This window comes from Misgurnus anguillicaudatus, chromosome 17, assembly GCF_027580225.2.
Source record: "Misgurnus anguillicaudatus chromosome 17, ASM2758022v2, whole genome shotgun sequence".
Classification (NCBI taxonomy): Eukaryota; Metazoa; Chordata; class Actinopteri; order Cypriniformes; family Cobitidae; genus Misgurnus; species Misgurnus anguillicaudatus.
The window spans coordinates 2,936,891-2,964,087 of record NC_073353.2 but is presented as its reverse complement, the minus strand read 5'-3'; the positions used below and the strand labels follow the sequence as shown (position 1 = coordinate 2,964,087).

Here is a 27,197-nt window from a genome sequence, read left to right as displayed (position 1 = left end):
AACGGCTCTCAACTTGGTCTGAACGACTCGTTCGCGAATCGATCTGTTCCGATCGAAGCGGTCTACGAGCCAACAAATGACTGAATCAGGGTTAACAATTCGACTCAGTGTGAGCTAGGAACCATCTTTTATGTGTGCATATGGGTTTAATGGAAACATATAGGTTCGTTTGTTACAACGTTTATTATTAACGGAACAGTGTCAGAAGGTTTGATAAAAATCTTGATATATTTATAAAATATTTATCCTGCATCAGCTGTGTTTTGTGTAGGCTATTGGTTCATTTTACACCCTTTAAATTAGTGTCTATAATAAACAAATCAAACCATAACCGTACAATAAATAGCCTACTTGCAAAGAAAACTTACATTAACATTGAACTCAATTAGAGGAAAAAAAATGAAACGCATAAATTACAACTTAATGCCGCAATAAACAGACAAATTAAAACGTAGGCTATTAAACTGTATAATCGAATGCAAGTAAAAAAAATTATTAAATAATTAGCCTATGACAGAATTGTGACAGAAATCTTGGGAAGACTTGATGACGTAAAGAACGTATGAATTGTTTAAACCGATTCATTGACACGAACTGTTCTAAAGAACCGATTCGCCGAGATGAGACGGACCAGCGCAACACAAAGCGACGGACAACTTAGATGGGATGAAGCGCGAGCCTGACAGGGAAAGCTGGTGATGTCATGAATTCAGCATAATGTCAGTGGGTTGGTTCATCTGTCTTTCTCCTCTCTTAGGAAAATGTTCTTTATTAACATAATGAGTTATCCCAGAAAAACATCACACACACGGAGTCCTGTAGCGCCAGTAAGTGTGTTCGGGGTGTGGGATGTTTTCTCAAACAACGGCCAGATTCAAGGCAATTTTAGAATCCTGATGCAGGCACATTACATGGAGGCTATTAATTTACCATAGTAGAGGCTTTTATCCAAACCGACTTACAAAAGAGAGAACATTTACATTTTGTCAACGATCAAACGTAAGCTATTATAAATAGGAAATACGAGGACAGGACAGCGTTTGTTTATTTTCTTTATATTTTTATTTTCTTCAACATAAATAGAAAACGTGTGTGTAGGCTACTACCTATTTTAATAAAATCCTGCTTTTGGGTTATGCTTTTGTTTAATTTTGTTACAAAATACAAAAATGATAAAGAGATCTCAAATGAATCAATAATGCGACGTGTATTGGTATAGGCTACATTGTGTTGCTATAGCCTAAATATATAGCTGGAGGAGTTTGGGTTACCTGATTGTTTTGGAAACAAATCTTTTGAGTTTGTCACTCAACATGTGATGTAACAATAATCTGACGTGATTTGATTTGAATGGGCAACATTTGATCAGCTTTGAGAGCTTGCAAGAACTTCTTACATTGTATACAATAAGGCTGAATATTTAATAAAAATATTAAGTATTTTACTATACATTTTTCAGACACATAAGTGGATAAACTGTCTATGATTTTTGAATAAAGAGTATTTACTGCCCCCTGGTGACTGACACTAAATATCACAGTTAATAATTTTTTAGGTTCATAATAAACTATAGGGCAGTTTCCCAGGACTTAGATCAGAGGTTCCCAACCCTGGAAAAGTGGATCTCGAGGGCCAGAGTTGAGAAGCTCTGGTTTAGATTAATCCAGGACTAGGGCTTAATTATATTAGGACATTTAAGTAGTTTTTACAAACACACCTTTCAAAAAACAATGGCACTGATATATGTTAAGTCTAGGACTAGGATAAGACCTGTCCGGAAAACCATCCCAAAAAAATTCATGCTGTAATCATTAATCCAAAAACAATAAATAGAATGATATATAGCTTTTCATCAGTTATCAATGTTGCAGTGATTATTTACAATCACAAAACTGATTACAAATAAAATGCAATATAATTCAGTTAAAATGTGAAGTGAAAAGTAACTGTACTATACAAACTTCTTCCACGAGTCACATTGTAAGACATTTTGCAGACCTGTAAATTCACTCAGTTGTAACAAATGCTTGTTTATTTGCAATATTTTTTTATAATCGTATCACAAACACCTTAAATCATATATAGTTCTGTTTAAGTATATAAAGGTTTGTATTCATGAGAGCCCAGAGTGATTACTCAGCATCTGCCTTTGCTTGCCATTTTGGTTCCAGTTCTTCCTGTTAATCTTCCTGTTACCAATGGTGCTTTTGGCAACATATTCCTGATGGAGTGTGTATGTGTCTGCCAGGAGGTCTGCTGTTAGTTCAGTTGCTTCTAAGCAGGCATGTTTCCAGCTTCCTTCTGCCACCCTACAGGCCCCTGTAACTCAAACATTCAGCATATGGTTTAGCTATTTAACTGCCAGAATTTCACAACCATGTCATGCACTTGGAAGACTGAGGTATAAATTAACTTTGTGTATTTATTTGCAGTGGAACAGAGGTTTTGTTTTATGAATGAAAGCTGTATTCCTATGCAATATTCATATCTACCTGGTTGCCTCAATTTTCATTACAGGCTATCTCCAGCCTGTCCTATAAGCAGCGTTTCCTTTAACCTAACCCAACTCATTATTATTATTGACAAAAAACAAGAGGTAAATGTAATAAAGGTCATGTTTTTCCTGATCCAATTTCGGAAACGATTGGTGGGTGAGCCGGAATCAAATAAAGCGGGCGGACGTTATCTGGTGGTGGCTACGACGTCTATTTGTGGGCCATCCGCCGTGTCAGCGACCCTGATCTTCCCCAGGATAAATCCTCGGCTTGAGTGTTGAATACTGACCTTATGTCACTGAAGTGTGTGGAGTGCAGTGGGTGAGTCTGTCTTTGACGTGTGTACACCTGAAGGTTGCAGTGTTGTGCCATGTCCCTGTTGTCCGTATTCACTCACTAGGCCGAGAAAGAACCCTGTCGAAGAGAACGTACGCTGTGTGGGCGGTGACCATCCTGCCTTATGTATGCCCGCTCGTAACTCCTGGCCCCTTTGTCCCCGCCTGGAGTGGCGAAGTCACAACAACGAGCAAAGGTATTGTGTGGATGTTGTGGGAAAACCGTTCGACGGAGGGAAGTACTAGCTGCTGCATTTAATACGAGCGGTTGTGGCCTTTGTGTATGTTCACCGATTGTGGAGTGATTTCAGAAGTTCGCCCCTGTCTAGATCTCTAGTCCCGCTGGTTGAAGGTGAGGAGAGGGAAGCATATGAGTCGGTCCCGCGGTGCATACCTGGCATAGACAACCTACCTGGATCCACCTATTGTGGTAACATCAGCTGTGTTAGGTCCAACGAGCAGCTGCCTTGGATTTGTGTCCCCATCTGCCCTTGTACGAAGCCAAGAGGTGGTGTATGTTTTCCCCACATATTCACTGAAGTCAGTTAAGGTTGTGAAGGAGTACTCTGTGTCTGTTTGCTATCAGTTCTACAGGTCTGAGCCTAAGGCTCTGCATCGTCGTGGGAGTATTGCCTGCGGTCAGAAGCGACTGGGTTGAACGTAGGTTCAAGAGGCCCGTGTGGTGAAGAAGTACAAGCGACGCATCAAATACATCTTCTCCAGTCTCTCCAGCTCTAGAAAGGCCGAAGCCTGGTGTTCACATCTTGAGGGTCTGTGAGTTGAATTCACTTTGCGTCATTGTATATTCACTGTATGCCCCGGCTAAAAACTACTCACCTTTAAACACGCCCCTGTATGCCCAATGTGAAGATCCAGTTGCCCTTTCTGTATACATACCTGTAAACCCAAGCTAAAGGCCACATACCTTGAACACCCCCCTGTACACCCAAAGTGAAGATCCATTTGTCCTTCTGTGTACGAACTTGTAAGCCCAAGCTACAGCTACCTACCTTTGAACACGCCCCTGTACGCCCAACGCGAAGACCCAGTTACCCTTTTTGTAAACGTACCTGTAGGCCCAAGCTAAAGCTACTTACCTTTGAACACGCCCCTGTATGCCCAACGTGAAGATCCAGCTGCCCTTCTGTACCCGTACCTGTAAGCCCAAGCTAAAAGTTACTTACCTCTGAATACTTACCTGTACGCTTAAGTCAATAGCCACCTGCTCTGGAATACTTATTTGTGTGTGCATAACGAAGATCCATCCACCCTTCTGTGTAAGCATCGAGATGCCAAAGGCTGAACACTAACTCCCCTTGTGTGTCAAGTGAAGTTTCAGGGTTTTGGAAACCTCCACCTGCGCATCGTCCAGGCACTCCGTGAGCTGGGCCCTCGGAAGCAGACACCTGGACTTAAGGTACTCACCTCAGTTCCACCTGTTGCTCACCGTGTTTCTCTCTTTGCCTTCAGGAAGGAGGAAGGGCGCCACGGCCAGTCAAATCTGAAACAGAAGATCCAGTATTAGTTGGAATCATCAGTAAAGGCACGTGAGGGAAACAGGAACTGTCTTGGATAACCTACCTGCAGAATCCCCGTGGCGGAGTCAAGCACTACAGGCCCAATACTCTCTGGCTCGAGAGTTTGATTTTAGATTTCCCCTTCCCCACTTACCTGTTTTTAATTAAGTTAAATAACGTTTGTTTTAAGTTTACTTACGCTCTTGTGTGCCTGGTCATTGGGGTGCTCTTAGGACCTCCTCGAGGTGGAAACTAGGGAGGGGCAAGACTAGGGTAGCCATTCGTGCCAGTCCCGAACATGTTTTTGGGTTCGAAATGTGATGACGTATGCGGTCGAGCAACGCGACTTCCGGAGAACGAACCCGAAAACATGTTCGGGACGTGTCCGGCACGATCTCTGTAAACAGCCCAGGCTCCACAAACTGCAATAATAACAAACTGGCCAAACCTACACCAGAAACCATAACAACGTATTCTAACCAATAAACATCAAGAAGGATTTGAGGGTGGGGTTTGGGCGCGTTCATGAAAGCACGGAAGGGAGGGGGAGGAGTTAACTACGCTCAGTTTGTTTGAAAACGCATTTCAAAAATTAACACACAGATTCACTTAGAACGCTTTTAAGTGTTTCTGTAGCTTAGTTAGGTGTTTCTGTAGCTCGTTTAGGTGTTTCTGTAGCTCGGTTAGCTGTTTCTGTAGCTCGGTTAGCTGTTTCTGTAGCTCTGTTCGGTGTTTCTGTAGCTCGGTTAGTTGTTTCTGTATTCTTGATTAGGTGTTTTTTTTAGCTTGGTAAGGTGTTTCTGTAGCTCTGTTAGATGTTTCTGTAGCTCTGTTAAATGTTTCTGTAGCTCGGTTAGCTGTTTCTGTAGCTTGGTTAGCTGTTTCTGTAGCTCGGTTAGCTGTTTCTGTAGCTCGGTTAGCTGTTTCTGTAGCTAGGTTAACTGTTTCTTAGCTCGGTTAGCTGTTTCTGTAGCTAGGTTAACATGTAGCTCGGTTAGTTGTTTCTGTAACTCGGTTAGGTGTTTCTGTAGCTCGGTTAGCTGTTTCTGTAGCTCGGTTAGGTGTTTCTGTAGCTTGGTGCACAGTTAGCTGTTTCTGTAGCTCGGTTACTTGTTTCTGTAGCTCGGTTAGTTGTTTCTGTAACTCGGATAGGTGTTTCTGTAGCTCGGTTAGCTGTTTCTGTAGCTGTGTTTCTGTAGCTTGGTGCTCAGTTAGCTGTTTCTGTAGCTTGGTTAGGTGTTTCTGGAACTCGTTTGATTAATGTAGCTCGGTTATGAGTTTCTGTAGCTCGGTTAGGTGTTTCTGTTGCTAATTAAGCTGTTCCTGTAGCTCAGTTACAGTAGCTGTTTTTGTAGTACAAGTTGGTCTGAGTTCAATGCTAATTTGAAATATATGGATCGTCACATTAGCTAGTTTTCTTGCTCATTTCTTTTCATAAGATAAAATTTTCTTTCATGCTCAGTTAAAGCATTCAGTAGCATTAAAGTGAGAAAATGTCAATTTTAGGAACAAAAGCTATATAGAAAAAAGTACTTTCCTGCTCAGTTAAAGCATTCAGTAGCATTAAAGTGAGAAAAATGTCAATTTTAGGTACAAAAGCTATATAGAAAAAAGTAGCAAAGCTGGCAAAGATAACATGTTTAACATCTATTGCTCAGTTGCAGCCTAAGGCGTTAGCAAAGTTAAGGTTGGTTCAATTCCCAGAGAACATACTGATGAATATGTACAGCTTAGATGCACTGTACACTAAGTTCCTCTGAATAAAAGCATCTGCAAAATGCATAAATGTAAATAAATCTGTTATTAATTTATCCAAGCACCAGAGGGAGCAATATCCTGAATATGAACTCTTCTTCATTCTTCATTAACCACTTCTGGACTTAACTTCCTACTTGCTTTATTCCTGTTTTACATTCACATTGTGCAGTTTATTGAGTTCCATACTTTTAAGTTTGACGCATATGTAAGACTTATCTGCTTTTGTACTGTTACTGGTTTATTGTCTTGTCCTAATAGATTGTTGTTGGTTACATGAAATCTACCATAGCCTGGACTTTGACCTGTAACACATTTTGTATTTGTATTAAATTGCAGAGCTTGTTATTATTAAACTCTATTATTGATATCTAAATATGTGTGGAATCCTAATTTCAGCTCATGAATGGAAATTCTCAATTTGACCAAACCTCGCTGCCTACTGGGGCAAAACCATTATCAGTAGAGCTCGACAGCACTCTTAAATCAGCCTGACGATCTCTCTGTGGGCACTGAAGTGATATGATATCTCTTAGATGGATGGGAGATCAAACTACAGTGAGAGGCAACAGGAAGACAATCAAATCTAAACTGTGGAGCCTAAAGACACAAACACTACAACCCCTGTTTGTATTCAACTAAAGTTTGGGATTTACTGTCAACTCAGCTTACATTGGAATAATCAAAGTTTGATCATTATTATGTCTACTTTAAAAACAAAAACTATTTTCTCATATTTAGTGCTTAGGAGAAATGAAAAGAAATCAAAATCTCACCCCTATATTTTTCACATGATTTCACATTGCTTCATTCCCAAATCTTAAACTTTGGTACCTCAAGATTTGGGACAGGAGAGAAAGTTGGCCTTTGTTAAAACCAAAAGTGTGCAAACAAGTTGTGGCAGAGGGCAACATTTTTTAGTGACTAACAAAATATTGGACATGTTTATTGTGTTTTATTGGGTCCTGTTCACTAAAACACATTCTGTTAAAGATATAACAACATGCAGGTAAGAAAACACATGTAGTTTTTGAGAGGCCTAGTGCATTAAATGCAGTTTCTATCGTTCAATCTCTAAGGCAGATGTTTTGTCTAATGTTTGGTTTGGGGTTTTGCTCCCAGAGATTGTTTACTTTGCGCTTCCTCTGGGTGCTTTTTGTCCCTTTGTAAGCAGCCCATCAGAAACCTCCTTTTACTGGAACTCACACACAGATAAGAGCCTCCACACGCCCAATATTTACCATAAACACACAAGTAACATAGACTGCAAGCTTTAAAGACAGAACACATCTGGTGATATCAAATTTTGGAGGTTAATTGACTGCCTGTGTCTGTAATCTGGTTTTGTATATTAACAATACTTCTTTAATCCTCTAGGTGGCGCATCGGCTGTGTTTGATTGGGGTTGGAGCTAAACTTAAAAATGCCCAACCCTGCACGAAGTGATGATATCCTCAAGTACTCAATATGTGCACATCATGTGAATAACGGTTTTAATAATTATGGAACTCCTTTCTATATATGATGATACAAATATTGAGCATGTTAATTTCACTTGTTGTTCCAAATGACTTTCTACCTCAAAACAAATATTTCTCTAAGTATGTTCATGAAGCAAAAACAAATCGCTCATATTTAGAGAATCAACACTGTTAACCCTCATTTTGTTTTAACCCAAATAAATAAGTACATTTAACCCAAACCATGACAATTTCCTCCATTACTTAAGTGTTTAAGTTTAATGCACAAATTGCATGCTTTCTCTCATTCAACAAGAAATTTTGGGTTGAATCAATTTATTTTAGCTCATTTAAGTCGCTGGATTTGAAAATTTTACCCATCATGCATTTCAGCATGCATACTGCTACTGTTATATGAGTGTTGTGTTGTTTTGCTGCTTGTTGTCTTTATATCTACTACTGCAGTTGCTTTTTGTTATCATTGTTTATTATTTTTGTGGTGACTTTAACCTCTTAAACCCTGAGGACCCTGTCCCGGGTACAGAATTTCGTATTTTGACTTAATATAAAATATTCTTTTAATCTTTAATGGTCCTTCATGGACCCCCAGTACCACATATGAGATACTGTTTGAAAGAGTCTCTACTTTCTGCAGATATGCATCACTTTGACATATCTTTTACTGTAAGAAAGTTATTTACACTTAATTTACACTATCACCCCCCCCCCCCATATTTTTTAATATCATTTAATATTCACATTTTTCATATTCTTCAAGCATGACAAACATGGGCAAGTCTTATATCAAATGAAAGCTCTCACTCTCAGGAATAAGGCTACGTTATTTTTGTTTTATTATCAACACATATCCAACAATCGATGAATGAATAATAAGGTAAAAAATGGTCTTTTGTAAATTTATGTGAAACTTGAGCATGAACTGCCTCAGATAGCACAGATAGCCACAAATGATACACCATCTTTTCTCTTAGGTCCTACTCTAAAAAATGAGTCTATTCACAGCATTTTCTTTGGTTGTGTGCATGAAAAATCCCTTGCTATTTATTATATGTGCAAAAAAAAAATAATATTTATATGAAATATTCAGTAAAATAAGAATAACTTTTGAAAGCGACATGCTAAAGAGATCATTCTTTTTTTGGTTGTTTACTGTCTGCTGCTGGTAACAACCAGAACTGTCTGCAGTCTGCTAGAGCACACAGAACCAGAGTTATACACTATCAAAGGCAGTATTTACAACATAAAAAAAGACAATTTGGTGTTTCATCATATGAAAAACACCCTAAATAACAATATGTGTCACAAACAGCAGCTTTTTATGTAACTTCAAAGGGTTTTCTTTAAAATGATAAAAATAAATTGCATTTACTCCACTGTATGTGGTTATAGGGACACTTCAAATATTTTTAGGCAGAAATTGTATGCAAAAAGGGGTATTATTCCTCCCTTCAGTTGGAGTAAAATAACTTTTGCATAGATTATGATTTTTTCTCTGTAAGCTGACAATTGCTGGAATCAAACAAAACTATTTGCAGGTAGCTGAGGCACCCAGGTCCAGAGTTATACACTTTCAAATAAAAACTTTAGAAAAAAACATCAAAAAGCGCCTATTTATTTTTGTGTTTATTAGAGGACTGACATCACATACAACCATGTTTAGCACTTTCAACAGTGTTTTCTGTAATTTCAAAGGGTTTCCTGTAAAATTATACCAAACTTTTGTACGTAAACCTCTGCATGTGGGTATGGGAAGCTTTTGAAATTGGGTAGGCCAAATCCAGGCGAAAATCCCCAAAATAGCTTCAGGGTGTAAGAAGTTAATTGCTCAACTTTTCACCTTATGAGGTTTGATTACTGTCCCTATTATTGAGACTTCTGTGTTGAGGTGTCAGTGTGAAGTTGAAACTGCTTTACTTGATGTTACCTTTGCTTTGCAATATGTCCTCTTTTTTTGGGAGGCAAAGATTTCAGAGTTCTCCTAACAAGTTCATTACAAGTTTTATAAAATAAAATTTGGAAAATAAAGTATTTCATAATGTTAACTTTCCATTTGTAGTAGTGATGGGAAAATGAAGCACTGATACTTCCCTTTCTGTTTTGAACCATGATTCAAAGCCTCAAAGAGGGTGTCGAAAACAGCACCATCTTTTGGTTAATAAAACATATAGCAGTCACTTTTCGAAGAAGCTCCGTCAATGAAGAAACAAGTTGATGAAATTCAGATGAATATACGATTTGATACTGTACTTTATTGAATAATGTTCACACGCACAAATACATATGCATACAATACTATCTATACAGTAATATGTGGGAATGAAATATAAATAATGCAAATAACTGATAAAAAACTTTGAACGATCTGACACGCAAAGCGAAGCATGCATGTGCCTGAGCAGAAAGTGAAGCTTTGTTTGTCATTGATCAAGTGATTTCAACGTTAACAGCACAAGCTTTGAATTAAGGCTTCATTTGGCACACCCACTTTTGCCCGACACAAGCTCCGAAGCCTCGGTTCAAATGTAGCATCACTAATTTGTAGAACAGAAAAGTTAATCTGTTTAGTTAATCTAACAAGGATATATTTCTGGAACAAGACGTTTTACGTAGTGATAGGTGAAACGAAGCTTTTCGAAGCTTTGAATCAATTGAACCAATTGCTTCGTAAAATTGTTTACTGTTTCGAAGCGTTTGAAACACCATACATGCTGGAGACACCTGCTGGTCAAAAAGTCTAAAGGTAATGAAACACCATACACGCTGGCATCACCTGCTGGTCAAAATGTGTAGAGGCAACAAGATCTAGGCCTAACACAACGGCTGCATCCGAAATCGCATACTTACTGGTTAGGTACTTAATTTCAATGAGTACTTAACCTAGTTAACGAGAGCTAAAACAGTACGTACATTCAGGTTAGTATGGATATCATCTGACATGTTGACATTATCATGTGACCTATGACGTAGTACTAGAGAGGGAGACTCGCACATCCAAACACTAGCAGGTGACGGAATCCAAAAATACAACTAAATAAGACAAAAAAGGAATCCGCACACTGAACTCACAAAAAATATATTAATTTATTAAATCACAGAAGTAACGTTTCTTCTCAAAACGTTCCTTCGGTGATTTAATAAATGTATATATTTTTTGTGAGTTCAGTGTGCGGATTCCTTTTTTGTCTTATTGACCTATGACGTAGTAGCCTTGGTCGAGTTCATGCGGCACCACAAGAACTGATAGGAGGATGACACCACAATACCGCGAGGGCGACTCGAAATCTGACTTCTCTGTATGATTTCTGGAATTGCTCTTACGGTACTTTGATGTCATCCATCTGTTGGTTCTTGCGGTGCTGCATAAACTCAAACTAGCCTAATAACATGCATGAAAACGTACATGCTTGTATGAGGGACAGGTGCACTAACATGTGATTGCATCAGTAACTTTACAACCCTACCTTGTACGGTCTCTGTCAGTGTTTGCAATTGTTGAAATGTCGGGACAAAGGAGAGGTCGGGCAGCTTCTCAAAGATCTAGCCCACCCCAACAGTTATGCACAATAATAATGAAAAATGCTGACCAATATGTATTGTCAGATGACTGCTTGAATACAAACTAGACAAATGCAGGCCATGTGAATATATACACTTTTAGTGAAACAATGATCACAAGGACATCACAATAAATAAAAACATATAGAAGTGAATACCATATGAAACAAAACTTTATTCAAAAGTATTTTTCTAACAAACTATCACATATTTACTGCCATCTCAACACAGCTCAATTTTGCAACTTCATTTTGATGAATCAGCTGAGCACTTTGTGGGATAACAGTAACTTACACTAGATTTAAAAGTAGATTTAAGTTTAATCAACTCAACCCCCGTGACAGCTTTTGTACCTTCAAAACATTCATTTGGAGCTCTACAGTGTCAATATTCATGGCCTGCTATAGCCAACCTTTGGTCACCAAAGACTGCAGAATCATCTATAGGAGCATGTTCACCTAGTGGTTCAAACATTGTACCCTGAAGGTGGAGTTGTGTATGACAGAATGGATTGATAAACACGAAAGTGAAGTTGGCCCTAGTCCACAGTCACCACATCTGAATATTATTGCACCACTTTGAAGTGTTCTAGAGGACCGATAAATGTTCCAGTCCACCGGCATCACGTCATGACCTGGCCACTGTTCTGAAAGAGAAATGGCTTTAAATCCTTCTGGTCACTGTGCATGACTTGTATTTGTCATTCCCAAGATGAATTGACGCTGTATTGGGTGCAAAAAGAGGCCTTACCACATACTAATACATTACTGTTTAATGCGTAAATACATACATTCTGTACATACTGTACACAAGAAATCTCTTTTTTTGACATACACATACCCGTATATTTAATAACACACTTAAGCCATTTGATATAAACAGGATAAAACATGTATCGGTAAGCATTCCTCAGGCTGTAAAGGAAAACAGAAAGCAGTGAAGCAGACGTCAGATTTTTTTCATTCTGTTGAGTGTGTAGACCTCCCTCCCTTCTCCCCTATAACCCTGTGACCAATGAGCAAACTCCCAGCCTGTGATGTTAGGATTCATGCCAGCTAGTTCAGTGCAGACAGAGAAAACACTCGAGGAACAGATCAGTGTGAGGACAGCCGGTCTGGAGATACAGAGCAGCGCGTCCAGCTGAACGTCTGGGAATGATAGACGTGCAGCAGGCGAACATTAATCTCTCTTGAGTCTGACACTGCTGTTTAGGTGAGTACTGTATACTCTTGACTTTATGTCTTCAGGTTCAGGTGCAAATACTTTCAAATCACCATATCTTTAACTCAGACATTCAGTTAACACTGTTCTTGTGGAGGCACACTTTCTGTGGTTTATCTGTATAAAAAGTGAACTAAACTGTTTGTAAATGAGACCATTTAATGAATTATTACATACACTATACACAGGGTTCACAAATGTATGACCAATACATGTTGCCTAATGCCATATTATCATTGCACTAAATAGTTTTCGAAAGATATCTCAAGCACACCATTTAAGCAAAACATTTTACAAAAAGAAGTTGGTTAGTTTTGAAATCATAAATCACTATAGATATAGTGTGTACTAATAAAAATAAAGACAAAGTACAGAGATACTTTGTGATGAACTACTACACCTGTGGTTACTGTAGACACCTGAATGAACTTGATGGAGATTTTTTACTGCACATCCAATGAAACATATATGAAAAGCACCTGAATGTTTTGTTTGCAGATGTCACTTGCTTTGTTATATTCTTATAGTATGTAATGCAATGATATTAAACCATTTTAGGCATGACTTAAGTTTCCCATGTTATTTAAGGCTACTTTAAACAAAGTTTATTACAATAAATGCACAAGGAATACTTTCTATCTCACAAAAACATGAACCTTTTATTTCCGGTCTGATCTCTTTGATCCAAATGCTGTGGTCATGTTCCCCAAACAGGAAAATTGTTACAATGATTGCATGATATAAATCCCCACGAGAATAAAGGGTGAAGTATGTAAGAGAGAGCCTGACAGACCAACCTCTTAAAAGCACTTTCATCCTCTTTAGGTTCTTGGGTGTTCTTTACAGAACTAGTTTTTGGCTGTATAGGGTTCAAATTGAGCATTATGGTTTGCACATTTATGTTACAGTTCATTGTTCAGATTAATGCATTAATCTCTGTCTACTTTAAAGCACCAGTACATACATTATACTGTAGAGTAAAAGTATTGGGACACCCCTTCTAATAAAGATGTTTGGGGCGGCAGGGTGGCGACCCCCAACAGAGCACTCACAGCAAGAAGGTCCCCACTTTAATCTCTGGCCGGGTCAGTATATGTACTACAGTATATATGAATCAAACGTTGATCTATACGCACACTGAGGGAAGGGCTATTTGGCATCTCTAACCTGCATTTAAACCTGCCGATTAACCAGTTCTTGCCATGAATATATCCATACATGCAATACAATACATTAAAGAATTTTGTTTCCATCTTTGTTGCAACAGTTTTGGAAAATACTTGAAATGAGCGTCTGTGCCTGTGTCTACATCATTGATGGGTTTGGGTGATGTGTGTTCAGCTGGGATTTATGCAGACCAGTCAAGTTCTTCCATCATTTCTTTTTATACCTTGCTTTGTACATGGGGGCATTGTCAAAAAGTGTCTCTGCCCAAACTGTTGCTATAAAATTAAAAGCTATAGTGCCTCGAGAATATCATTATATGCAATAGCATTAAGATATGTGCTAACTGAAATAACTAAAGTAATCAATCCTGTTCATTTAAAGTGGGCATCCCAAAACCTTTGTCCATATATTGTATATGGCCTATAAGTGTTTCTCAATAACTAGTGAAGTAAAACTGTCACAACTTTCAAAGATTCCCTGTCTGTGAAACTCGTTTGTGGTTCTAATTAAAAACTTTATTAGGAGCATAATTCAGTTAGTCTTTTTTATGCCTTTTATGATCACAGATTTAGGAGAGGTTACTCCCACTCTTCCTGTCTCAACCCTCCATAGATTCAGTGTTTTTAATGCTCAGGTTAGATGCTCTAGTTTTGTGTTTTAAGAGGTGGTGAGACTAGCGGACAGTGTCAGGCGCTTGTGTGTCTTATCTGTGTTTGTTCAGAATCCTGTGACTGGATGAATGACCACAATTGTTTCCTCTTGTTACATGCACACAAAATCTATACAAAGTGTTTGTGCAGCTGGCTGAAATTACGTTTAACAAGACGCTTCACCGGCAGTGTGTGTTTTCTGACAGTATTTTAAGCTTGATTACTTTAATTTACTTGAGGCAAAACCACACGCTATACAGTACAGCACGCCATGTACTGTACCACCCCCATCTTCATCTATCCATTTATTCAATTCAATTCAATTGTTAATTGTTTCAAAGCAGCTTTACGTGAATAGATGTAGGGGAAAACACAGAAAAATCGCTAGATTACATAAGAAGCAGAATACAGCGGCTAAGAATAAACCGTACAAGCGAGCGTAGTAATAATGTAACATATACAGGAAAGTGCTAAGTTAAGCCCAAAGTTGGCTGAATCTCCCAGGGATGAAAAACCCGCTAGGAGAAAAACACTGTGGGAAAACTAAAACGCTTGAGAGAGATACATATATATAACACGGTAGGGATAGGAAGCGGGTAAGCGGATTAAACTGGTTCAGCCGGTGGTCGTTGATCAGGCATCATCTGGGCATCACATTGAAGGACAGCCAGTAGATCAGAGGGTGATTACCTTCACAGCAGCAGGAACTCGGTCTGTTTGTCTCATTGTTTTTGGGGTCGAGGACGAGACAGGGAGAGAGAAACAGAGTTCTATTAGCGTAGGGGCCGTTCGCATGTAATGCAAGTGTTATACATTATAGTGGTTCAAGTCAGCTCGGTTCCAGACAGGCTACCTATTGCGGCATAAGTATATTACCCATATGAGTTATGTGAATGCTTTGTTCTGGACAATCTAACTATTGCGGGATAATTACATTTACTGGACATTTTATGTAAATGCTAAAGAAGAATGTCTTAAGTTTAGATTTTAATTGATCGACTGTGTCTGATTCTCGACCCTTATTTGGTAAATCATTCCAGAGCTTAGGGGCTAAGTAGGAGAAGGATCTACCACTTTTAGACACTTTTGATAATCTAGGGATAATTAATTGGTCAGACTTTTGTGAGCGCAGTTTACGTGATGGATTGTATTCTGATAGTAATTCTCTAAGATATGAGGGTGCTAGGCCATCTAAGGCTTTGTAGGTGATTAGTAATATTTTAAATTGTATGCGATATTTGACTGGTAGACAGTGTAAAGATGCCAAAATTGGACTTATGTGGTCATACTTTTTAAATCAAGTAAGCACTCTTGCAGCGGCGTTTTGAACTATCTGAAGCTTGTTTACCTGATTTGCGTGACATCCCCCCGAGTAATGAGTTACAATAGTCTATTCTAGAGGTCATAAAATCTGATGCAGACAGCATATGGCGTATTTTTGAGATATTTCTCAGATGGAAGAATGCTGTGCGGCAGACGTTGGAGATATAACTCGAAGGATAAATTGCTGTCGAGCACCACATCAAGTAAGTTCTTTACCGTGCAAGATTGCACCACAGTGCAGCCATTTATGGGGAACTTGTAATCTGACATATTATGTTTGGAGCGATTTGGTTCAATAATAAGTATCTCTGTCTTTTTGGAGTTTAGCATAAGAAAGTTATATGCCATCCAGTCCCTAATATTGCTAATGCAGTCTGTTAGCTTAGAAAACTGGTGGGTTTCATTAGGATGTGATGAGATGTAAAGCTGGGTATCATCCGCATAGCAGTGAAAATGTATGCATATGTATGTAAATTCGTTTTGATTTTGTTTTTGATTCAAATATGATGCTATTATAATATTTACCCAATATTTACCATGGTTTTACTACACTAACCACAGCATTCACTATGTGATCTATGAATATAACAGTCCAATTACAATCCTAGACACAATAGTTAGTTTCTACATATAATACATCTTATGGAAGATTTGCAATACCATGTATATCATAATATTCCTGATTTTCCTGAATTCCTTTTTCATGATCCTTTGTTTGTTGACTGCAGAAGGGAAATCAATTTAATTTGAAAATAACAATGCGTTAAACAGTATGACTTCATCTGTTAAGCAAACCACAAGATTTCTACACCAGTGACTTGAGAGTTGGCAAAACAGTGATGGATAGGTGTTGTTTGAACTTGAAACCTGGTCTCAGGACACCAAATGAATGTCTAAAAAAGCGATTAATCAAAATTTCGGACAAAGTCAAGTGTTGCAGCAGGACCAGACAGATCTAAATCATTACACGTACAGTCTGCACAAAAAGCTTTAAGCTTGTTTTCTACTTATTTATGTATGTCTAAGTTTAAAGGTGTCTTGATCAAGAGAGGCATTTGTGTATCTACTGTATGTGCTTTACAGTAACAGTGTTACCAGTGTGTTTGGGTTTTGTCGAATTCTTTCATGGTTACCTCATTCAGTTGTCAGGTCTTTAACCTGCGTTGCAGTTGAGTACACACATCCATAAATAGGTTACTTGATATGAACATACCTTTGTAAGGTAAATGACCTGATGACTTTGTAAACCTGCACAGTATAACTAGATTAGTGTCGATTCACTTTCCCGGTTTAAAAGAACAACCTAAAGTGCATTTCAGGACCACATTGTGGTTTAGAAAACTATACTAACTGTACTGTAATACCGTGGCATACTAAAGGCATTCTAGGTCTAGATCAAGGGTCAGGCTGTATAACATTAACAGAACTCATTTATTAGACTCTTGTAAGTGAGAGTAGAGAGCAATGGGTCAAGGTTTGGCTTGTTGGTTTGTTCCCGCTGATACAGAGAGATATCATAACTATACTATTGTGTGGGAAAGGCATAAATTCCTTTACCTTCTTTTCAAAAACGACTGCTGCATTTGTTTCTTGTGGTGCCATAAGAGTTCAGAGTGGTTAGTCACATGACATGTAGAGCTTACAGGTTGATCCTATACGACAAAAATATGTATAAAATGTCATTTTAAATAAATTATAAAATATACAAAAAAAGCATTTCATAACAACTCTGCTCAAGCTCCGCTCTGGATGTACAATATTTCGCTCCTCACTCCCTCCCCACACTCTCCTTAGTAACACTTCGGTCCGCGTCGCTCCATTGTAAATTTTAATTCTCTTTTGAAACAACACCAACATCGTTGCAGTTCAGTAGCAGAATTTATTTATGTCTTTCTTTAACTGTGCTTATTAATAACTTATGATCGCGAGGGGGTCAGTAAAATATAATTAAAAACATATTATAAAACGGCTCGTTCTGGTTCTTCATTCTGATTGGTTGAAATGCGTTCTAAGCTGTGATAAAATACCCCGGTAAACCCACGGTTCAGACTGCATCACAAGTATCCCTGCGCCACTGTTGCTGCATACTGATTTATGAAAATAAACAACACAGTCTTTAATCATATTTAAATTTTTCTACATTTGCACAATTATGGCGATATCCAGATGAATGTCATATAAATTGTTGAGTCATTTCGTCAATAAAGAGAAAATGTTCTCTGGGTTGTTTTTGTCTTAAATGGATATTTCCGCTTTTATCCACTAGATGGCAATCTTACCCAACTGAAACAGACGCATTTACTCAACAGAACAGCGTTGTGGTGGATTTAGCGTAACGTGTGAGTTTTGATGGCTCTGAATCTGATCTCTTACAAAAGTTCTTAACAAAAATTTAATTATCTCCGCTTTTGAAAATTTGAGAGGTGATAACTGATAAGAGAACAAATGAAGGTAGGATGAAACTTTTTGTTGTTGTTGGAAAGCGGATGGTCTGTTCTTTCATTTGATATTTTATGTTTATTTAAAGAAGATAGTTTCTCTGTTAGCGCTCTGTTGCAGCCACACTTGATTCTGAGGAACTACTTTGTTTGGCGGAAGAGCAATATTTGCTTCGCGTCGTGCCTAACAACGCCCCTTAGCTGTTATAAAATGCACTGGTAACCCACTGCTTCGCGGGGGTTTATTGCTTTAATAAATAACATGATATTATATTAATGTTTGTGTAGTTAAACAATACAAAACAAATGCAATTGGGGCCAAAATATATGTTTAGAAACATTTTCAGTGCCCCTCCCTTGTCTCACAGTGTTTTTGGTTCTTGCTCGTGATTGAGAGAGCATTTTCGGAGCGAGAGAAAATCACGACGCTCCGACTCCTCACTTCGCTCCCACTATGCACCGCTCACATCTGCTTTATACATTTTATACAAACTTTTATATTTTGGCCAGGAAAAATATATTTTTTGACGTATGGATTGTAAAATTAGAAATATATTTGGTGCGAATTATATATATGAAGGTTAAAACGAAATATATTTTCAAATTCAAAAATATATTTAATTAAACTTTACTTTCTACAAAATATATGTAGCATACATTTTAACATATTTTTGGCCAAAGCAATGTATTTTTGCCATATGGGATAGCTGAAAAGCAGGAGCATAAGCAGATCCGCCAAGACAAAAAAGACATTTGTCAGTACCAAACATGCTAAAATGTTTTCTGAGATTAAAGCATGTAATCAGGTACACAGTAAATTCAGCAGTAATCAGCAATATTATACCCCACACACACTTTTTGGGAAATAGTTGTATCAGTTTCTGAACAAAACAATGTTCAAATCAATGAGAAGCCTATATGCCACCATTCCCTTCAGCAATAAACTGAAGTGACATGAACTGTACAGCAAGTAATGAACTACAATTTATCTACCTGCCTTTCAGGACTGCAAAGCAAATGTTACTTCACCAAATATTATTCAATATAGCATTCACAAAGTATGCATTTTTAAAGCTTTTAATCTTCCGATGTTTTATAAAACAATCTCCTGAAATTCTGTCATCATTAAGTGTAGATAATATCATTCATTTGTGTTTGTGAAATCAGGTCATTGTTGACTCTGAGCCATTTTAAACACAGACACAGAGAGACAGTGGAATATGTACTGTGTAGTGTTAAACTGATAAAGCTTTTTTACGTTATCAGTGCTCCAGCAGGGATACAAAAATCGAAAACACGCACCATGCTGGTAATACACCATTACTTCAAAAGAATGGCATGTTTACAATATGCACATACAAATAAACATAACCATATATGGGGTTTCATTTTATGATTGTGTTGTGTGCCTAAGTCACATTTTATTTTAAAGTCGCCATGAAACGGAAGTAGCGATTGCCTTATTTTCCCCGTGGTGATGTATATCCGAATGAAACGGCTTTTGAGATGAAATAAGGCAGGGCTGGATTTGAATTTGTCCATCGAGATCTGATTGGATCGAACCATTATCTCTGTAAATAATCCTAAAATTCCTATATTCTGATATATTTCACTCTGTTACAGCTATTATTTATCAGCAAAATATTTTGTTATTGTTTGAGGAAAACAAAATCCACAAAAACTGATTTGAACAAACCAAAGTCCCATGAATCCCACCTGCTGTCTGATTAAAATAAGATTTTTTAAGATGTTAATGTCTTAATCTGAACACTGAGATGAGATCTGATTTGTATCATTTGTTGAGAAACATATTGTTAACATTAAGACAACTGAACTGTCCTCTTCAAAAGTCTTAAAGACCAAACATTTGATAAGATTTGGTTACAAAATCTTATACTGTAACTGACCAAGCATGTTTTGCAGTATTGATTAAGTCTTTAAAAGGAGCTTTGGGGTCCCTTGGGGTGATATTATTACAGGGGGTCCTCCAAATATTTTTTTAATTCAAAATTTCTGGACAAATGAAATTAGGCATCAAACTAAAATGCTTATATAATTAATTGACTTATATAAAAAAAATATTTAAAATAAAAAGCAAAAAATCTATCCAGTAAAATAAAAAATTGTAATAATTGATATTGTATACCCAAAAAAATTATTTTAACATATTTGTTACGAACCGTAATAATACAGTATGTAAATCCAATCTTAATTTGATACATGGGGGTCCCTGTACCTCCTCTCTATTCATTAAGGGGGCCTTTGGCCTGAAAAAGTTTGAAGACCTCTGAATTAAGTTATCTGCACATACATGATGATGGACCATTTGAGATCTTGTTAAGATTTATTGGGTCAGCCAGATATTACAAAATCATTAATCTCCACTCAATACCCCATAATTACAATGTGGGAACAGAATTTTAGAAATGTCTGGAAATGTATTAAAAAGATCAAACTGAAATTTGAATAAGTATTCAGACCCTTGGTAACAATACTGACTCTTATCTAAAACCACTGCTCTAAACAAATAACTTTATGACAACTAGCAATAAATCAGAAGTTTAGATGGATCTTAAAAGTACACTGTTAGTTTAATCCTGGCATTTAAATGTGAATCATTAAAAAAATTACAATACAGAATAACCAGGAAGTAAAAAATCCCTTTGAAGTAGTTAAAGGGTTCAGCAGTTGAGTACACAGTTTCAGTAAACCATCAATAGCACAAAACACAAGCCCATATGCTGTTAAAGAAGTGACAAAAATGAAGCCAAGAAAAGAAGTCAAAACATGTCTGCAGTCTGGGATGAGAACGAAGCACCCATCAAACATCCCATTCAGAGCGACAGCATGCCTCGCATGCATCACATTTGAGCTCTTTAATCAAAGTTATAAACTATCCTCACGGCAGAACAGATTACTAATGCATGGTGAGGATTGATTTAGTGTCTGTCTGGGGTACACGGCCTCTCATGACCCCAAACCACAGCAGATTATATCACACAGAGCCTGGGCAGGGGAAAATGTTGTTTTCACATGCTGTATGCTGTATGGGTTTGCATTTGTGTGTGCAAAATATTTTTGCACACACGACAATATGGCTGTCCTTTGGATTTAGGTTTTTACTGTATATAGTTGCATTATAAGCCAAAGGTCAAAGGGAAATGTTTTAGAAAAGACTGCTCTGTGTTAATAAATCAGCTCAGAGTCCCCCTCTTGTAGATCATTTTATCATTTAAAAGTCATCTTTGAGCATCATCATAGTTTTTATGTCAATTGTTTCACAGCTAGAAGGTCCCCGGATTGAGCTCCGGCTAGGGCAGGTGGATTTCTGTGTGGAGTTTGCATGTTCTCCCTGTGTCAGCGTGGGTTTACTCTGGTTTCCTCCCACATGCAGAGGTGGGTAGAGTACCCAAAATCTGTACTCAAGTAAAAGTACAAGTACTTATATAAAAATTTACTCAAGTAAAAGTAAAAGTAACAATCTAATTATTTACTTGAGTAAGAGTAAAAAAGTATTAGATGAAAAAACTACTCAAGTAGTTAGTTACTCGTTACTTCCGATCTGATTGAAAAGAAGCGTAAAATCCCTGAATTTCAGACTACTTGGAGGGCTTTCACAAACCTCTCCTTAAAAGTCTCATTGTTCTGCTTATATACTACTTATAAACCTAGGTTAAAGTAAAGCAGTCTATTTCAGTCCTCCAACACCACATAACGTGTCATTACAAAAATCTTAAACACACACTGACTGTTTTCTGACAGTTAACTGTGTATTTATTTTCACGTTCACAACAAAATTTGGCTGCATCTGCCTTTAAACAAGCTTACAGTAAGAAAAAAAGAATGTGTGTGTCTGTTTGTTATCATGTTTTTATATGAATAGGTTATTTTCATTGCCATTAATGTGCAATTAATGAACATAAGGAGCTTGATAAAATGCTTATTTTAGAATTTCAAATGGAACTCATCTGTTTTTTGCAAATCAACTCTACATTTATTATAATATATAAAACATGTTTCTTTAAAAACATACTTTATTCTTTTACTTTTTATAAGTATATAGATTCTTTAGGAAGGAATTAAATAAAATACAATCCAGTTTTTATTCGTATGTATTTTCTACATTTAACTTAGGTGTCCGGTTATGTGTAGGGGAGAACAGGGCTGCGTTCAGCCCCGACAAAACGTTGCACAACGTTGAACAACGTTTATTAAACAGAAACGGTGATGTGCTGAACGCCCTGTTGTGATGACGCAAGAGTTGCAACTACGGTAGCTGAGAGGCCATTCTTTGTGTCCTTTTTAAATGTTTCTGAAGCCTGATGAAATCGTTATAAATATGTGTTTAATACTGTAAAAGACCTTCAATGTTACAGTCACTGACCTTGCCGTCCAGAATGAAAGACAACATTCCAACTTGAACCCATTGAGTGAGCTGTCTCTTTACTACCGCGTGGTTTTATACATCTTGCCCCTGATTGGGCTGACATTTCTGACACACCCACCAAACAAGAGAAAACGCTTCTAAAACCTGTTGCATTCCGTTGCACACCGTTTCCAGGAAACATGTCGTTCAACCCGGAAACCGTAGCAAAACGTTGTGCACCGGTGTGAGATTGAACGTGCCCCAGGTGAAAAGTACAATTTTTCAGAATTTTTTTTTTAAGTTTTTTAAATTTTTAAAGATAATGTTTCAGACAGAGATATATTTTTGCTGTGGTCAGTAACTATCAATACCAGGTGGAATTTTGAACAAATGTAAAATGACTAGTATAATTTCACTTTGAACATAAGTGGTAAAAAAAAAAGTGGTGATTTGTTTTTTTTAACACAACAAAACAATGTAGATTTTCGTGTTACACTTGTTTTTATTAACTATACATGACTATGACCTCTTTAATATGTAACTGCAAACATATTTTGTAATTTATCTTTGTAAAAAATAATGAAATTATATTTTCATTTTAAATTTCAGTTTTATCAAATGTTTCAAAAGCAACCAACAGTACAAACTTAAATTCAACAGTTTGAACACTATGAAAATAAAATTAAATTAAATTAGAATAATATAAATGGTACACAAGTAAGTGTTACTTTCGTCCCGACAGGATCTCCTCAAATTTAAACCCGATTTACTTTTATTTTGAAAAACTCTTGAGAAGTCAAACTTCAGGATGTGTTAGAGCACTAAATAACCTGAAGATTGATGAAACGAGAAACACAACGCGTTATAAGAAAACAATGACCACTTTTGGAATTTACTTATGGTTGAAAACACCTTTCTGGATCTAACGTTACACCCGGAAAATGGTGAGTAAATAACGCGATATTTGTCAGCTCTGTCAAGGGTTGCAAAGATGCTGTCATAGTTTGGGATGCAAATGTTATCAGTCCTCTGAGAAAATCGCTTTGTTACTTTCGTCCAGCGTTACTTTTGCCCCGGTTCTCCCGTATTATTAATGCAAGACTTAACATTATGCTGCTCAATTTTAGTTTTATGAGGAAATGATATGGAAATGTGCAGATGTGAACGTGTGTTGTTTGTAAGGTTAGAGTAATTTTCATTGCTTGCACAAGAGTGCATATGACAAAAACAGTGCGTGAAATAATATTATAATAAGGCACTGCAGAAAGTGACACTTACCGCCGTGTTGTTTCAGGTTGGAGCTTGAATTCCTGTACGCTGAGATGTCAGTTCGTTTTGGTGCACAAAGCATACATCGCATTATGAAACTATTCTTTTTGACCTTTTGTAGTGTAAACATAGACCAAACTTGAGGCCACGCGTGATCTGCCTCCGATGAATTGCAGGTCATCCTCCGCTTCAGTCATCTCCTTTCATCTACGCGCGCTAAAGGGTGAAACGTAGCCACCCCTCGCAACGCACGCTGCCTCTCTAACATCTCGCGAGACTTTCGAACAAGCCATATAAACTTAAAAAATTAAATATATTCATTAATTATTACCATTTGAAAGTAGCGTAGTAACGCCACCGAAGGTAGCGAAGTAAAAGTACAGTTTTTTAATTAGAAATTTGAGTAAGAGTAAAAAGTCCCCATCCTTAAATTTACTCTAAAAGTACTAGTTACCCAAAAAAATTTACTCAAGTAAATGTAACGAAATAAATGTAATTCGTTACTACCCACCTCTGCCCACATGTTAGGTGAATAGGGCTTGGGCGCCGCGTTGCATTCTGGGACGTCGCGGCCATGTTGGTGGCCTCGCGAATGTAAACATACAGCAAGTTGAACGAGGAGAAGCGGCGGAGTTGGGAGAATTAAAAGAAAGAAAAAAGATGTTAAAATCCGGAAAAGGATGTGGAATTTACTGGGATACGTTAAACAGGGAAGCAGGGACCGGTATGTGGACAAAATTGGAACTATTAACGGTTAGGATCCATATGAAAAAAGAGTTAATAAAGAGCCTTTTAAGATAACAGCGTGGTTGTTGTGAGAGCACGATTTCACGCCAATCTGTAAGCAAAGTCACGTATGACCTAGCTTCACAAGTAGCTTAGTTAATGCAGCAGTTTTTGCTGTCAGCAGAGGGATTGCAACAGAAAGATGAATGTTGAAATTTTCCCGTATTTTGGGCGAGTAAACCGGGACAGTTCCCTTATGTTCAATGTTGACTTAAGCTATATAAATTAATATTCAGATGTTATACTTCACTGTCGTATATATAAATGTCATTTATATGTCATGTATACACATTACTGAGGGGTTGAGGTTAATGTTTGGTTTCCGATATTGAATAAAACATAATGAAGTTTTCTGTAATCTGTCATTTTTAATGTAAATTACTTTTAATGTGTTACTTTATTATTAATACAGCAACGGTTTACCATGGTTGAAAAAATAACGACAAATTAATTCAATTAAGACACACAATTGAGAGAAAGTATGTCTATAAACAGAGCGCAGCATGGAGCGCAGCAGTAAAGGAGGCAACCAACATGGCCGCCACGACAAGTAATGACGTCACGACGCCCAAGCCCTATTGGAAATGTCACATTGTCTCTCCTCTTAGTGTGTGTATGGATAAACCAGTTCTCGCCATGAATATAAATGAAGATGCTGGAATGGCGTTAAGAACAAACAAACAAACCAAGGCTTTGAACCGGTTCACGGAATGGAAACAAAAACCAGAAACTTTTGATGTTTTGAAAGGAACAGAAACGAAACCAGAAACTTTCCAAAAATATATGTTCCGGAACAGAATCGTTTATTTAAAATAATGGTAACCAGTTAATACGTTATTTTTTTCATTCTTTGAAAACATTTCTGTGCAATACTTGGTGAAGTTCACTTCCGGTCGTCGTTGACTTATCTGAGAAATGAGAAGCTTGCCACCAGCAAGTAGCCTACTCAAGCCCAAGTCTCTAAACTTTTGTTTATACTCGCGCTTTGGTCCGCAACGCAAGCGTCCGCGGATCGCGTGCGCGTCTCACCAAACGGACGAGGCGTTTATAGTTGATGCGCTCGCTGTTGAACTATTTTTGAACCGCCAGGGGGCGACGCAAGCAATCAAATTAAAATACAAACACAAAGAAGAGAATAGAAGTCGTCGTCCGCTGGAAAAACCCTGGTGCTTGTAACATCAGAGCTTGATATATAAATATGAGAACATGAATAAAACGCCAATCTCTTAAATATGTCTTTATTAAACATTATCATATAATTTCAGTAGCGTTTTTACTAAACAAACAGTACAGCCATCTTAAGGTTTGCATTTTATTCCTCGTCCAGTGGTGCATTCAATACAAAATATAAGCCAAACATTCTGCATCATTTAAAAGAATTCGTGTTTTAAACTGCAAAGTTTCCATACTTTACTTCCAGAGTGTCAGATAAATATATACATTGTTTTGCTTGGATTGATCAAAGAGATACGTCACAGGCTTGCCTGCTCGGACAGAATCGCCTCAAGTTCGATCATTTTCGGATGCGAAGCCTCACGCACAGTTACAAAAAATGCAGTGCACATCTCCACGCGAAATGCTGTTTCGTGCACCCAACGCGCACAATTGCCCACTCCACGTTGACGTCATTTTTGCGTACCAATGGGCATAGTGTGGACGTGGCAAGTATAAACATAGCTTAATGCTCATGCATAAGAGGTAATATTGTAGGCTACCATACCAAGTATCTCAAGATTGTTTTTTAATACTAATTAGTGGTGTAACGTATCACGAGCCACGGTTCAGCTCGCATGTAATTTGAGGATTAATATGCACATTTAAATAGGGTGAAAGTTGATGATTTGTTTCAAAGGCTTGCAAATGTTAACAATTAAGTGATTTTAAACAATTTAACCACAAAAAGGCACTAAAGTGAGCAATTTTCTGTATGCACAGACGCACATGCATTGAATGTGTACAGTTCAGCTTCAGTCAGACGTGATTATCTCTATGCCCTTCAAAGATCAGAACACTTGAGGTAAAACTTGAGAGAGAGTTGCGCTACTATGTCTCATACTAGAGCTATAACCATAAGTGACTATTGACATGTAGATGTGTTCAGGTCAGGACTCTTAGCAATCATGTGAAGTTTGGGACAGATCGGACACTGTATGCCTGAGTTCCAGCAACCTGTTTCATAGCGAAACATCAAATTTTGGCTGGCCGAAACAGACACAAATTTTAACATGGAATCAAATCCTTCACAATTTAGCATTAAAAAGGCCTTAAGATGAGACTCGCCAAATATGATGATGAACCGACGAAAACTGTAGGAGGAGTTAGTTAAAGTATGACTGCTGGAAATGAGAAAAACTGAGCCAAAATCTGAGAAATAATTCAAAATAGCTGACTTCCTGTTTGGTGTAGGGCGTTGCTCCAAGATACTTTTTTATAGGGCTTGTAATAATACATTAGCATACCGAAATTTGTACATGTACATTAAACACTGTCCAAGGGCTGCTTCATTGAATATTTGAAAGTGGCGTTAAAACATGTCCCTTCAGGTTGCCAGCTGGTGGCGCTATGACTTTAAATGAAAATGGGTATGTAGATGTGTTCAGGTCAGGACTTTTAGCAATCATGTGAAGTTTGGGACAGATCGGACATTGTATGCAGGAGTTCCAGCAACTTCCTGTTTCATGGGAAAACATCAAATTTGTCGGGCCAGAACCGACACAAATTTTTACGTAGAGTCAAATCCTTCGCACATTAGCATCACAAAGGCCTTAAGATGACACTCACCAAATATGAAGATGATCCGACGAAAACTGTAGGAGGAGTTAGTTAAAGTATGAAGCCT

The 27,197-nt window shown here is 37.6% G+C and overlaps 1 protein-coding gene across 2 annotated transcripts in view; it reads left to right on the top strand.

Moving 5' to 3' along the window:
* The first annotated feature begins 12,191 nt into the window (after window positions 1–12,191).
* mylka (myosin, light chain kinase a) overlaps window positions 12,192–27,197 on the top strand; it is a 113,584-nt gene continuing 98,578 nt past the window's right edge. For both annotated transcript variants that reach the window (XM_055214865.2, XM_055214864.2), the window contains exon 1: window positions 12,192–12,350. The gene's annotated coding sequence lies outside the window, so the exon portion shown is untranslated. The remainder of the gene's footprint in view (window positions 12,351–27,197) is intronic.